This window comes from Gavia stellata, chromosome 5, assembly GCF_030936135.1.
Source record: "Gavia stellata isolate bGavSte3 chromosome 5, bGavSte3.hap2, whole genome shotgun sequence".
Taxonomy (NCBI): Eukaryota; Metazoa; Chordata; class Aves; order Gaviiformes; family Gaviidae; genus Gavia; species Gavia stellata.
This window is the reverse complement of record NC_082598.1, coordinates 19,946,172-19,955,103: the sequence shown is the minus strand read 5'-3', so window position 1 is coordinate 19,955,103 and position 8,932 is coordinate 19,946,172. Positions and strand designations below refer to the sequence as shown.

Here is an 8,932-nt window from a genome sequence, read left to right as displayed (position 1 = left end):
ACAGAATGGAGAAAACTCATGCTACAAAATAGAAAATCCAGTCTGTGTGTTAGCCACCATGGAGGAGGTACTTGGGATAAGATATGTTTTATCCAACGTTTTAAAACACTGCGTACATTTGTGGTTCTATTTGTGAATCCATTTTCATTCATTTTATTAGAACTATTATTTTGGGCCTAATTCCAGAGTCCTGACTTGAAGTCAATGAGAGGTTAATTTGAGTACAGACCAAATAAAAATTGAGAAGGTGTTTATCTTTTGGCACAGTAATAGTACCTTGCCTGGAATTCTGACCTTGCAATGTCTAAGATATACAGTCCTGAAATAGCATCCAAGAGGAGATTTGGTCAGGGCACAACTGAAAGCAGATGGCATATATAACAGAAATCATTGAAAACTAAAAGCCCTGCTGAGAGCGATATATGACATTCTGAAGGAAATCTGCCTTTGACACATTGTACTATAATTTTAAAAATTTAAGATCTCTTTTATGAATTGGAAAAAGACACACTCCAGATCCTGCTGGTCTCTGCTCTGCATTTGCATTGCAGAGCGAACAGGAGCTATGCTGCCAGCTCCCGTAAATAACACACCTCCTCATACATTCACCTTATTCCATTACGGTTGCTGGAAGGGGGAAGAGCAGTTCCTGTCCACTTCCCAAGCTGCGAGACTGCTGTTTGGAAAAGAGGGTCCACCGAGAAAAGACAGATGAAGAGGAAGGATGTGGTGTCCAAAAGGTGCGTTTGTGGCTCCTTCCCTTGCTCGTAAGGGTTAGATCAACGGCTGAGCCGAATATGTGTTCTAACCAACAGGACACCGTCTGCCTTTTTTCCTTCACAGGCAGAAGATTTTCCATTCCCCAGTGGTGCAAACACTAAGTATCACTCAGCCTTGACTAGTCCTAGAAACTATATACAGGAATGAGAAACCTGGCCTTGTCCTCGACAATCCTAATCAAAGTCACTCAACTGCTTTTTTTTTTATTCCCGTGTTCGTATAGTAATGCAAAATGATATTTTAAATGTGATTTGATAATTATGTCTGCAACCTATACAAATGAACATATTTAAGTGATGTACAGTATGCTATGATGTTTTTTGCAAGACAAATCATATTTATGAATGCAGTTCTGTAAGCAGAAAAAATTCAAACAGGGTTTGTAAAATGTTAGTTATTCAAATGTAAATATTAAGCTATGATAGCCGCATGAAGCTAATCAACCCAAGCATTCTGTCAAAGCCCACATGACAGGATCACTCATCCTTGACAGCGTAACTGACACTGTTAATCTCATGAGATGAGTAACTTTCAATATAATGTACAGTACATACAAATGCAAAGGATTTATATACACCAGCTACCTTTCACTGAGATGCTTCAGAAATAATGTTTAGCCTGGGTAACAGTGTTTTTCATAATCTTATATTTTATAGCAACCAGCAGTAATGGGTACTGTGTTTCCATTCTGCAAAGCATTAGTCCTGTGGAAAAAAAGAGATCAGAAACTTATTAAAACTTCTATACTAATGTGTATGCCCAAAAGGGTTGAGCTGAAGTTGCAACCTTAACTGTGACATTTCCTAACTTTGGAAGATCTGACTTTGCAACCTTAGTAATGCTCTTTTCCCATTGGTTTAGTGAACATCCATATTTGGATGGATCCATTTGTCATTTGTAGAGCAAATATGCAACAAATCTCTGCATTCCATTTTGAAGTTCACTTTAAAATAGTAAAAGATGAAAGTGTCACTCTAAAGTTTTTTTAAGAGCTAACACCACCTTGTCCATGTTGTGGTTTATTTGCCCTTGCAGGACAGTGACAGAGCATAGGATCTCTATGAGCTGTAATAGAGCAAAACTGCTATAGCTTTGGTATAGCTATATATAGAGTCTGGTATAGCTTTGACCTTTCCTGAAGATTTCTTCTCAATGGTGAGAAAATTCTGTTTTTATAAGATTGGCCTTGTAATTGTAATAGATGCTTTTAAGGTATTTTGCATTAGTTTGTAGAGAAATTAACTTTTTTTTTTCCGATTGGAATCTGTGTATTTTGTATGTGATCATGACTAATGAGAATTTTGGAAAATTTTGCAGAGGGAGAGATATTGCTTACTTTGATAGAGAGAGTTCATAACATACTTTTCTATTTATGGGGCGTCCCCTAGGACTATTAAAACCAGACTGCATATTATAATCTCTATTAATATTATGGGCTATGTATGGAATACCTACATCTTAGGTATGTTTCTAAAGTACTGAAGTATTGCATCTCCATGTAAAATATCTATTTCTTGATCAGGAACTGTTATTGTATGCTTCTGTTCAAGAAAGTGCAAATGTGTCCACAGCAAATTCAGAAATTTACTCTAATACAAGCATAAATGATAAAGGCAACAGTATGATTTAACCCTAGTTTCCATATCTTTATACATTACATTCTCCCCATCTAACCAGGCCATCTGAAAAAAAAAAGGTATAGAAAGCTGGGATCTATCTAGAGTATTTTGTGGGGTTTTTTTCTGTTATGTTGCTTGATAAAGAAATAGATCAAAATGTTTTGTTTAAGAAACTACTCAGGCAAGTTAAAATATTGGCTTGGGTAAAGAAAATCCCAGCAATCACTGAAAAACACCCACCTGGTGCGTAGCTGTGTAGCAGCAATGCCTGGTGTTGCAGTCCTGTGAACAAAAGCGATTAAATCTCGCCTCTAGCCTTGTATTCCCACCTGTACTGGTACCAGCATTCATCTGATACCACAGTGAGGTGGGCCAGAGAGTGATACTAACAGAAAACTAAGCTAGCAAAAAAGTTTCTGCTAGTTCAGGTCCCTGAACCAGCTCAGCACAGGATCAGACAGGCACCAGGACCAGGAAACTCTGAGCTGAGAATGAGGGGTGACTGAAGAAGCATCAGCTTAGTTTGGCTAATGTTGTTGTGGTATTGCACCTTGACTTGTTAAGAAACATCGAGAACACCTTTCTGTTTCCAGCAGCAAAGGGTTTTCTGGGGCCCCAGGAGAAGCACCAAATCAGAGTCCTTTTCCTCTACAGGCAAGAGCAAAATGCCAAGTTTAGGTATGATCGGGGGGTGGGGGGAGAGGTTGTCTGTTGTTCTAAATATCTTTTTCTAGCTGAAGTACATGTGCTGGCAAAGAAATCATCCTCAGTTTTGAAGGAGGATCACTGCCTCAGCGATCACTAGGACTTTCTGTGTGCAGAAACCCTGCCCACGGGGCTGCCAGCTAGCCTGGGGACTCAGCACAGAGCCAGCTCCAGGGGCTCCAGCTTCACCCAAACACTGACTGTGTCACAGGTGTCTCCTTGCCTCTCTCCCTGGCCAGAAAAAGAAGTGGAGACACAGTGTAGAACTGCAAGCAAATACGGCTGGCAACAAAGACTTCCTTCTAAAAGGGGGTGTTGGAGGGCCGTTATATTTCACTTACTCTTTCTCACATTTAAAACATTTCCATTTCTATTTTGATTTCCTCTCTCCTTCTCTCTCCGTTTCTCCTGCCATCTCTCAAAAATATAGAATAAACATCCAGTCTTTAATGGTGACTTAGAGCAGTCAAATAGACTGTACAATGTTAGGAAAATATAACCTTCTATCACATTAATTTTAACTATTGGCCACAGAAATACTTGTTTTCACCAAAGAGCTTTGACTTATGAAAAATAAATGAAGACACTTTTAATTGCAAACAGAAATATGTCTATATTGGGTTGGTTTCAATGTTAGCTATCACTACCATTTTTATTTAATAGTACATTTTAATTGTTAGTTATTATTTCCTGTACTTTTGAGGACCTTGTAAGTTTAGTTGTTATGTATATAGAGAGTAGAAAGATATATCTGTGTTGATTTCAACTGGGTGCTTTTTTCCTTTTGCGTGCTTACACAAGGTGCATAGCAATGGGTTTTTTTTTTTCATAACCAAACAGCTGCATTTGCGTTCATTTGGTTGCAAAGCTGTTTACTTTTGAAATTACTTTATTAATTGAAAAACTTGTAAATATTGGTAATGTCTCCTCCTACTGTAATTGCTACCACATTTTTATCCACATTCCCATTACACTTGTTGCATACCAAGCCTGTTCAACTACTCCAATGAGAGGCAATAAAATACGATAAAGAGGGAATAAGATGCTAAACCAGTATTAGTTAGCCTCATCTAATCCTTGGATCGCAAATGCTGATAGAAATATTAATGAACTGAGACCTTGACAATGTTTTCAGATAGGACTGCTTTACTCATATGAGGACACTCAGATCTAGAGAAGTTGCACCATGACTCTGATTTAAACAGGCTTCATCTGACCAATCCCGTCTGGATCTTATCACTGTGACAGAACGAAAATAATACACAAGACACTTGTTTCCTAACCATGTTCTTTAATTCGTTCACCTGTAGATTGCATTTTCCACCAACTCCGAATTTGAAACTCTTTTATTTTTTATTATTTTTTTTCTGTTTCGAAAATAAGAGATGGTCCTGATGCATAAGGCACGTTTTTTTATTTAGTGGAAGAAACACATCTGAAATCCTGAATGAAGTACAGACCTCATTCTGCAAGCCCTCAATTCTTACCGGGAGCTCTACTTGGAGGGTTGCAGAATCAGTTCAGAGAATATGTGAGGAAGATAAGAAGGAAAAAGAGGAGAGAAGGAGAGAGAGATTGAAAGGGATTTTGTGGAGACAGAGATATATTAAACCAGACTATGCTTTCTATTTTCAGTAGTCTAAGGAAAGTTCAGCTCTGACTTCAGAAAAAGGATTCAAAAGAAAACATGCAGCAAGGATTAGTGTTTGCTAGCACGCTTCACTATTAAATTCAGTTAACGTGCTGTTTCAAAAGTCAGCTCAGAGAGAACTTTCTGGAATAAAAGAACATGCCTTGTTTCTTCCTCTCTCCCCCTCCCTTGTCTTTCACACAAATACGCACCAGCATGTTCACAGAGCCCAACAGATTTCACAGCAGCTAGTTGTGATACAATGTTAACCACAAAACCTTTTGGTCAGCCTAATGAGTCTGCTTTCTCTTGAACATGACTAAGCTGACTAGTAACCTGTTAAAACCCAAACTTCTTTGTAGAGCAGAAAAAGAAACAAAACAAACAGTCTTTATAAATAAATTAAAATTCTAACTAAAAAGCTAATTATAAGGGTATTTGTTTTGTTTGAGGTAAGGCACATCTATTATCATAAAGATAATTAACTCAGTCTGACAGATCTAATAAAAGGACAAGTTTAGCATTGGCTTAGCCAGAAGCCCAAGGCAAGCAATTTTTATAATTACTAGTTATTGTAACTGGGCTCAGAGAAAATGGTCTGTGATATTTAAACAGTAATGTTAATTTGCATTTAGACCCATTTTTTTCCTCTTTCCCAGGCAAGATCTATTTAGCTGGAATGAGTAAAAGAAACTTGAATAACTTAAAAAAAAATAAGAATGGCTTTCTCCTTACAGAAAAACTTTGTCTCTTTATGCCTGGATAATTAATATCGTCACAAGGTAAGTGCTCTGGTAATCACAAAACAATTAAACAGCTTAACACAGTTTTAACGCACAGAAAATGTTGAGCTTTCAGCATGAAATGATGCCTGTAGACTACATTTATTTGGAGCAACTGTATCTATTAATGCACAGACCTGCTATGCGTACCTCTACTGCCCTTGCCCTCAACATGCCCCTGATGTTGAGCAGGTGAAGAAAGAGCTGGAGAGGTGGGAGGAAAGCACTCGGCTGCTGTAAGGAAGTGGTTCCCATTCACAAAGAGAAAGGGAACAAACTAATGTTCAGGAATATATGCATAAGAAGTAAATTGCTCCTGCTGGCATGGTGTAGTAGCCCTTTAACTAATGCTTACCTCAACATTTCGCAGCACATTCTCTGCAAGAAAAACAAATCAACGTTTTAAAAGGAGAAAGTTATTTTTTTAACTGCTTCTGTAATGAAGGTTTTAGAAATGAGTAATAACTAGAGTGAGAAAATACATTGGTGATATACTATGAAAAAACACTTAAAGTACTTGCCATTCCAGTATGAATTTCATTACGTACTACAGGCAGATAATGTTATCCCAGTGCATTTTGCCAACGTAGGACCAAATCTGGGGAGCACTTTAAGGTCATATAGGCCTAAGCTCCCCAATTTTCAAAGTGCTCTGGGGGTGATATAGAGATGCTGTACACTGCCCTAAACCCTTTGAAGACAGCTAGAGTCCTACAGCACTGCATGAGTTTCCCGTGAAAAAGAAAGCACAAAGAACATGAAGTCTTTGTTCACAAGATGGTGGAAAAGACAAATCCGAGACACTCATGAATCAAAGGGACCAGACCGATGCATGTTGGAGCAGAAAGAAGCAGCCCTTGTTTGCAGCCTTGCTTGCTGCTCTCCCTCAGTCCCAGCCTGACAGCAAGAGCTATAGCCCAGGTGCACACTCAGGCTGCAGAATTAGGGTGCACTTCCCCACCCATTAGTTCACAGCCTTTTTCATGGCAGGATATTTTTAAGCCAGTTCTGCAGTTTTGGGGCCCAAGAATTTGTGCTATTATTTATCCATTCCATATTATATCATGGATTTTATTTTGTCATCAGCCCTGCTACCTTTACTGGTAAGCTTTTTTTTTTTTCCCCCCTTGCATCTGGTGGGATTGGCAATTGACTGTTCCTACTGCACTCTATCCATGTAATGGTATGGGTGGAGGTGTTGCTTGCTAGCCCTTTTGCTGCCTGGTTGTCTGAGGCTGAAGACGCTGCCCTAGCTTTTTGTGTTTCACTATTAATGGGTTTGATGTGTTTTTAAATAGCTTGGCCAAACTTTTTTTTTTTAATGGGAGGCTAAATTTAGGATCACAAATGCCTGTTTGAACTCTGAAATTTGCATACACTCTATCTTATGTTTGGCTATTGGCTGTATATTAATAATTCAGTTTTTGTCTTCAATAAAATGTACTTTTTCACTAGATAAGAAAAATAAGATTTTAATCTATTTTGACTGAAGATTTTGATGATTTTTAAAATTTTTTTATTTTCAGCTTTCTCGTGCTTTGAGGATTTATGAATTTATTCAGAAGGTCCCTTGCCCACTAAAATCCCAGTGTGACTTTGTGTATCTGAGTAGTCCTACAATTGTCATCAAGATTACTCATCATCTGAGTAGCTATATGAGTGCTTTGCTGGAGGAGGGCTCAAGGGTCTGATCCTTGAAGATAACAAGCACTGTCTGGGCTACTGACTAAGCATCACCTGCAAGGATTTGGTCTTTTTCAGAGCCACGGCCCAAGAAGATCAGCAAATATTCATCTCCAGCTAAGGTGGAGAAGTGAAAGTTCAAGGCTGAGGATTGATTTTACTAACTGTAACCTAAGACATAATCTCTGAGCTCCTGAATTCTTATAGACATGAATCTTATCTCATCAGTTCCAGGGAAACATTACCACCTCTGTTAGGCAGAAACAGACAGGCAAAACCTTGCTTTTTGGTCTGTATTTATGGCCCTTGAAGCCAGAAGACAGGCAGAACCTCGCTCAGGATGTTGAAATTCGGGCTGGAAAAAAAATCTTTCCTCTTCTGAATTGTTGTATGCATAATAAACAAACAGCATGATACTTTATGGTTCCCATCTACCCTGAGTTTTGAAAACTGTTAAGCTGGTTTCTCTAGAGCCCTAGGATTTTATTCATAGTGCTGTGATGCTAAACTTCTACCACCATTTCTGGGAGCTCCTAACAGTGATATTCAGTTTTCTCGGTGGAGGAAATTGTTGGTGGCAATTCTACAGCTTCCGTTTGCTTCTATAAATTTAAAAAAAATTGTTGGGGGCAATTCTCATTATATTTTAAGAATTTAAAGTGGGTCAGCATTTGGCCTACATGGATTGATGGAGCCCTTTAAATAGGCTCTAGCTATAGCATGTTATTAATCACTGTAGCAGACAAAAAATACATTGTTTCCTTGCTGAGAATAGCATGTTTTCCTTTGCTTATGAATTGATCCCTGGAAGGTTCCTCCCGGGAATATGTTTGTTCTTTCTTTCTTTCCTTCTTTCTTTCCTTCTAAGGCAAAATGGCTTTAAACTACAGATGTGCTAATCTGTAGGAGACTCCAGAACTCATTGATCTGTGGGCAGCGTAGGTATTAATCTACCTGGGCTGGGAGACTAAAAGAATGAACGATTAATTAAATAGCCTTGAGGTTATTTTTCAAAACAACATTGTAAGCAGTGATGGGCAAACCTCAAAAGGTTTTTATATGGGGTTCAGTTCAGATCAACTCCCTAAATTTCATAGACTGATCTGATCATTGGAAGCATACATAAGAGGGAAATATACTTCGAGGCAATATTTTAAGTTAGACAAATCAGCCCAGTGGGAAAAAAATGAGAAAATGTTTAGAAAATGCATTTTAATGTTGGGCGTGAGAGTCAATACACATTCTAAATATGTTTATATGAATCTATAAGAGAAAGCATGGGTGTTTAGACAGTTTTCAAAATACTATTCAAGGGAAAATTCAGAATTTATTATCACATTTTGTTGTTTCCAAAATGACTCAGTGTTTTGTAAAATTAGTAACAATTTCAACACAATACAGTTTTTTTTGTTCTTCTCATAGCTTTTATTTCTCGTTGTTCCCACTGAATGAAAAGACCTTCCTAAACTGACGTGGCAAGATGATACTGCCAAATCCCTCAGGATAATTTCTTCCGTAACATCAACAAAATAAAAGCATGGAGAGATGTCTGAGCATAGATTTTGTACATCAGCCCCCATGTTACTGCATAAATTGACCCATAAACCGTGTACATTCATGTATCTCCCCCTCCCTGCTCTTTGTTCTTTGCTTATTGTATATTCTGTCGATGCAGTGAACTGCTGGGTGATGCAAACTTACTCTACCAGGCTTTGAGCAGTGTAAAACCATAC

General features: G+C 38.2%; 1 long non-coding RNA gene across 1 annotated transcript; it reads left to right on the top strand.

The window, feature by feature from the left end:
• Positions 1–641: 641 nt before the first annotated feature.
• LOC132317036 (uncharacterized) lies at positions 642–5,510 on the top strand. The gene is made up of 4 exons (XR_009483987.1): positions 642–740; positions 844–993; positions 1,816–1,935; positions 5,394–5,510. It is a non-coding gene; the product is annotated as an uncharacterized LOC132317036 (long non-coding RNA).
• The last annotated feature ends 3,422 nt before the right edge of the window (positions 5,511–8,932 follow it).